The sequence below is a fragment of the Zingiber officinale genome, chromosome 7B (genome assembly GCF_018446385.1).
Source record: "Zingiber officinale cultivar Zhangliang chromosome 7B, Zo_v1.1, whole genome shotgun sequence".
Classification (NCBI taxonomy): Eukaryota; Viridiplantae; Streptophyta; class Magnoliopsida; order Zingiberales; family Zingiberaceae; genus Zingiber; species Zingiber officinale.
The window spans coordinates 60979236-60985235 of record NC_055999.1 but is presented as its reverse complement, the minus strand read 5'-3'; the positions used below and the strand labels follow the sequence as shown (position 1 = coordinate 60985235).

The window sequence follows — 6000 nt, the reverse complement described above, 5'->3', positions numbered from 1 at the left end:
TATAATTGATGTATATTCAATTTGAAAACCCAATTACTGTAAAATACCGAAAAAGGGCGGATAACCATAAGGAAATTTTTCAGAATTTTTAAAAATTTTCTGGGAATTTTTCGGAGACCGTATAGCTTAGGTTACGGGGATAAATATTAGGTCCGAGAAAAGCTTGTTTAGATTATCCCATTTTAACGAGGAAAATTTGAATTTTTATTTTATTTTATTTTTCTTTTATATTCCTTTTCCTCTCTTCCTTCCCCGTCTCCGCACTAGACCCGCGCCCTCGCGTCCGACGTCGTCCGTTTCTTCTTCCCTTCTCAAACGGACGCGCCGCCGCCGCTCTTCCTCGCATCGTTTCTCCTTCCTCGTGTTTAAGGCAGTGGCCAAGGGAAGTCTCTCGCCTCTGCCCATTCTTCTCCTCTTCCCCCTTCCTCGAGTGCCCTAGCCGACGCCCTTCTTCCCTCTGTGCTGCCACTGACCCCCTACAGTCGACGCGACTCACGGCCGAGCCCTAGCGCCGATCGCGATCTCCTCTGCCAACCACCGAGGAACCACGACGGTCGTCGCAGCCTGGGCTGAGCCCTAGCCGTCTCCACCACTGTCGTCTCCCTCACTGACTTCTCCCCTTTCAGGCGATGCAGACGCCTCTTCCTCTTCTCTTTCTTGCCTGTGCCCTAGTCTCCAGCCGATGTCTCCTTCTCGCTGACACCCGAGCACCACCGTTGACGATCCTCTGCTTTCCCTCTGCCCTAGCTCCAACAACCGATCTCATCTGTACCCTTGCTGAGATCTTAGAGGTAAGGGAAGCTTGATTGATGCTAAATTGTTGTGGTGCATAGATATCTTGGTTGAGTCTCAGTTTTTCTTGTGATCCGTGAAGTGAGGAGGATTTCCAGCAGCTATCTTTTCCTGGCAGCAACGATCCTTGGCTGAGGATCAATAGAAGGGGGCTATGAGGAAGAGGTAATGTGCATAATTGTTGTTGGAAATTAGTTGGTGATAGACTATCTTGTTGATTTCTTGATTCCTCTACTTGATCTGATTGATTCCAGTAGTGAGGATTTGCTTTGTGGGGTTTTCTTGGTTTTGGTAGAATTCCATCCAGCAGCACTTTGTTTCCGCAGCGACTGTGAGTTTGAGGTATGTTCTAGGAATTTGGCTACGTGTTGTAGTTAGATAATGGATCATGTGTAGATTGATTAGATTTATGTGTTAAAGTATGTATGATTGGATAATGAATGAATTAGGGTTTTTGGTAAAAAGCGGATTTTTAGTTTAGCTATTTTGTTTATAATAAAACTTAGCTAAACTGTATGATTTATTATAGGATTCGGATTAGGGATGAGCACTTCGACATAGAGGTTGATTAGCTCGATCTACATTGGAGGCGGGTACCTTGACCTCTCTATTTTGATATGTCTTGTTGATATGTTTAGTAGATTTTAACAAGTAGTACTAAATATGTTTATATTTGCATTGACATGTCACTATTTGTTTCCGAGCATGTTTTGTTTGTTACTTGTTTAGCGTTCATGCCCTGTTTGTTATGTATGTTATGGAAATAGTGACATGCCATGCTTTATGATATATCAGACTGGTTAGATACTATACCTGACCTGTGCACCTAGATCATATTATTTGATCTACGTATTTTGGTACATGTTTATTTTTATGGAGGTAGATAGGATCAGGATATTTCTATGCTTAGTGTCATGCACCATCTCGCATGATTGCATTGCTGCACGATAGTCGGCTCCATTATTGTTGAGCGCATCGCCAGTTACATGGATATGCACACACCACCACTCACGGGTTAGTGGTATATCATACAGGGTGTAGTGCTGGCTCTGTCAGTGCTCCGCTGGTCCACTCATGGGTAGCGTGACGTAGCATGGTAGCACGTCAGGGGTCCCTCCACTGGATTATCTCAGGGAGATGAGAGCATTTAGCTCCCCCACTTATGATTTGGGGTAGGAGGATAGGTGTACTCTGACAGTATCCCGTCCACTCGGTCACTCATCAGGAGCAGTGATGGCAGAGTGCACGGTTGTCACAGCCCTACCTACTCGGTCTCACCATCTTGTGTGAGATGGCTGATTGGCGTCAGGGGTGACCAGGACATGTTATTGGCATCATATGCATTATTTGCACTTATTGCTTGTGTTTGCTGCACTTTATATGCTGCATATTGGATGGATGCATGCGTTTGACATGCATACAAGATTTATGATACTCTGGGTCTGACGGCCTTGATATCCCTATACCCAGGTTCTGGTTAGTACAGTTACTCCTTACCTTATAGTTTGCACTTTCCATATGTTATATCCAGGAGACTGCACGCATATTTATTACTGCTGGTTATTATTTAGTATGCATGTCAACTAGGTATCCATTGAGTGTTGGACTTACACCCTCCTCCGTTGATATTTTCAGGTTGATGCTGTTAGGAGGTTCCAGTCGCTAGTCCCCCATCACTGCGTGTCGCGACGAGTTCACACAGTTTGAGTCTTCTTGTTATGTTAGACTATGTTTTCAGGCTTATAGCTTTTGACATTTGGATCTTGTATGCTTTTGGTTATTTGGCGATGGATTTTCATTTGGATGTATGCTGGAGTTTTGTGCTTTATGGATGTAGTTGAGTAGGATATCAGTTTTGTGCTTTATGGGTGTAGTTGAGTAGGATATCAGTTTTGTGCTTTATGGGTGTAGTTGAGTAGGATATCGGTTTTGCACTTTATGGGTGTAGTGGAGTAGGATTTTTGCGATGTTTCCTTATCTTTGCTTATGTTTAGTTGTTACTATTAAACTGTGTGGATGATTGCTTATTGTATTGTTATGTTCTACATTTGTTCTGGCTGTGTTGGCCGAGGTATCTGGGTGGATGTAGGAAGTTTCAGATTATCACCTATACAGGGGAGATACTGTCGAAATTTCTTCTGACAGGGACTACCTAGGGTGTGACAATTACATCTTATTATTATCTTTCAAAAAAGTGAGGGAATACCTTAGAAATATCTTGAGAATGTTTCAGGTTTTACATCATTGTTGGTACAAAACTTAGGGATACCTTAGACATCAATTTATGAAGGATTCTTTTTGATGAATGACAAAAGGGGGAGAAGAAGGTTTTAAGTTAGAAATCTAAATCTTATGAATAGACCTAACTTAAACATATTTGTCAAACATCAAAAAGGGAGAGATTGTTGGTGCAATCGACCTCCATGATTTTAATGTCCAACAAATATGTTTAAGTATGTTTAATGGAGCTTGATCATGGGAAGTCCTAGTCATGGCTAGGCAAGGGTGAGAAGCCAACTGAGTCTTGGAAAGTCCTAGTTGTAGGCTAGGCAAGGGAAATCTCGGTATATCGTGGAAGCTAGGTGGATAGGTCTGGAGGACTTAATCCCTGGGTAGCCGAATACTGAGGCAAGGGGAAAATCTCGGTATATCGTGGAAGCCAGGTGGATAGGTCTGGAGGACATGATCCCTGGATAGTCAAATACTGAGGCAAGGGAAATCTTGGTATATCATGGAAGCCAGGTGGATAGGTTTGGAAGACATGATCCCTGGGTAGCTGAATATTGAGTCTTGGTGAGTGAAGCCAGGTGGAGAAAACCCTAGGGGGAGATAACCTTAGGAAACGATAAGTCTTGGAGGAGTGAACTCCAAGCAAGGTTGATCGGAGTCCACCGAACCAGCGGATCTCCGTAAATCTAGGTTTAGGTTTACCATTATATTCTGTATTACTATTATTACTGTTGACTAATATAGTATTGCAGGAAAGGTCTTAGTGGATTAGGCGATCAGACATTGAGCAAGCAAAGTCCAAACATGCCTGGAGGACCATGTTTGGCAGGTAAGTTAAGGTATGCAACTGGATGAGTGACAGTGAGGTTGTGTTCCTAAAAGGAACAACCTAAGGTCGCTGATCCAACTGAAGAAACCGGGAAGGTTTCTAAGTTGAGATCAAGACAGTCTTACTGTCTTATATTACTCATGCATTATTATATTACTGTGATAACATCTGTTTTGTAGGATTTCTGTCTAACATTGTGTTGTAGGATCGACTAGATCGGTCGACCGAACCGGAGGAACGGTCGACCGAACAAGGAGAAATCAAAGCAGTGTTCAGATCAGACCAGAACAGACCAGAATCCGATCATAACTTGATCGGTCAACCGAATAGTAAGATCGGTCGATCGAACCCTGATGACTCAGCACAGACAACAATGATCAGGAGTATAAGGAACTATACTGATCAGTTGACTAAACTGGGTGATCGGTTGACCGAACAAATCAACATTAATGCACAGTAAATGTGAATCTCGGTAAATCTCAACGAACAAGGAAGGAGCCTGTTCGGTCGACCAAAAAATGGGATCGGTCGACCGAACCCTTAATGAGCAATTAATGCCAGAGATCGAGCCAACGTCAGACTCCAGCCAAGAAGGAAGGGAGCTGGTTCGATCGATCGAACAGAGGGATCGGTCGACCGAACGCCCATTACACCTATAAAAAGAGACTCGAGGTTTGAGGCTGATACAATACTTTCTAATCGACAAAAGTTCTCTTCTGCATACATGCTCGTGCTATAAGTCTTCATCAGTGTTGCAAGTCACTCCGTCCGATAGTGTCGACCAAAGCTTCAACTTCATTACTTGTCGGTATATTTCATTAGCTTGCATTGTAATTAACTTAACCAAGATAGTAGGTTATTACTATCTTGCTCATTTTGTATGTTCTGCTTCTTTCTGAGAATTTCGGAAAGAATGGTTATAGTGGATTGCCCATGGATGCGATCAAAGATCGCGGGCCTTCGAGTAGGAGTCGACCTAGACTCCAAACGAAGTAAACAAGCTTGTCTTTCTGTTTTACTTTCCTCTGTGCACGACTCTGCTTTCAAAGAAAAAGAGAAGTTTTAAAAAGGCGCGATATTCACCCCCCCCCCCCCCCCCCTCTATCACACCCATTCGATCTAACACGTACGACTTCCTAGCTCTGTTGGAGTCGCTGTCGGTGGGCCCTCCGACGATCATGCCTATTTCTCCTCGGGATGCGTTGCTTTTGTTTTCTTCTTCCCGAGCGGAAGGTCTATTTCGCTCGGCTAGGACCCGGGAGGGATCAGTGTCATCCCTCTGCTGATGTTGATGGTGCCGCTCGGGTGCCGTTCTTTCGTCCTCTCGTCGCCCAATAGATCGATGTCTGTGTCGTCGATTGGGAGAAGAAGATCGGCGACGGTACCCTCTTGGAGCCAGTCGGCTAACGATTGGTGTCAGACAGCGGTAATCACGTGTGTTGTGGGTCGCTGACTGGTGGAAAGAACAAAACATCGGCGCCCACACTTTGCCTTTTACCGCCTTTTGTCGCCTTATGCTGATCGGAAGCCACATGCTGCACGACATGTGTCCTGGTCTCCTAGTGCGGTCGCACCCCTTCGATCCTCAGCCCCTTGGGCGGCTGATGGCTGCTTGATGGTCGACGCTGAGGGTTCAGTCAGTGCCTCTTTTCTTCTGGTCGCTTGGACTTCTTCCACATTTATGTACTCGTTGGCCTTCTTGAGCATGTGGTCGAAGTCCCTGGGCGGCTTCTTGATGAGCGATCAGAAGAAATCTCCCTCGACAATTGTCTCGGATGAGACCGAGGGGATGCCCATGACTACTTGATTAAAATGCTATATGTAGGCCCGGAGCATTTCTTTCGATCCTTGCTTTAGAGAGAAGAGGTTGACGCTCGTCTTTTGATAGCGTCGGCTGCTTGCGAAGTGATGTAAGAATGCAGCTCGAAAGTCCTTGAAGCTATGTATAGATTTGTCCGGTAATCGTTTGAACCAACGCTGCGCTGAGCCGGAAAGAGTAGTGAGAAAGACTCGGTACTTCACTCCATCCGTATACTAGTGCAGCGTGGCTTCATTATCGAACCTATTGATAAGCCTAGAATTTTAATGTCACGAATGAGCTTATCAAATTAATAATGTATTTTCACTAAACCCCTTAACTACACAATAAT

General features: G+C 44.4%; 1 long non-coding RNA gene across 1 annotated transcript; it reads left to right on the top strand.

Moving 5' to 3' along the window:
* Positions 1–266: 266 nt before the first annotated feature.
* On the top strand, positions 267–1387 carry LOC122003772. The gene is made up of 4 exons (XR_006118091.1): positions 267–791; positions 875–957; positions 1047–1134; positions 1322–1387. It is a non-coding gene; the product is annotated as an uncharacterized LOC122003772 (long non-coding RNA).
* Positions 1388–6000: the final 4613 nt, after the last annotated feature.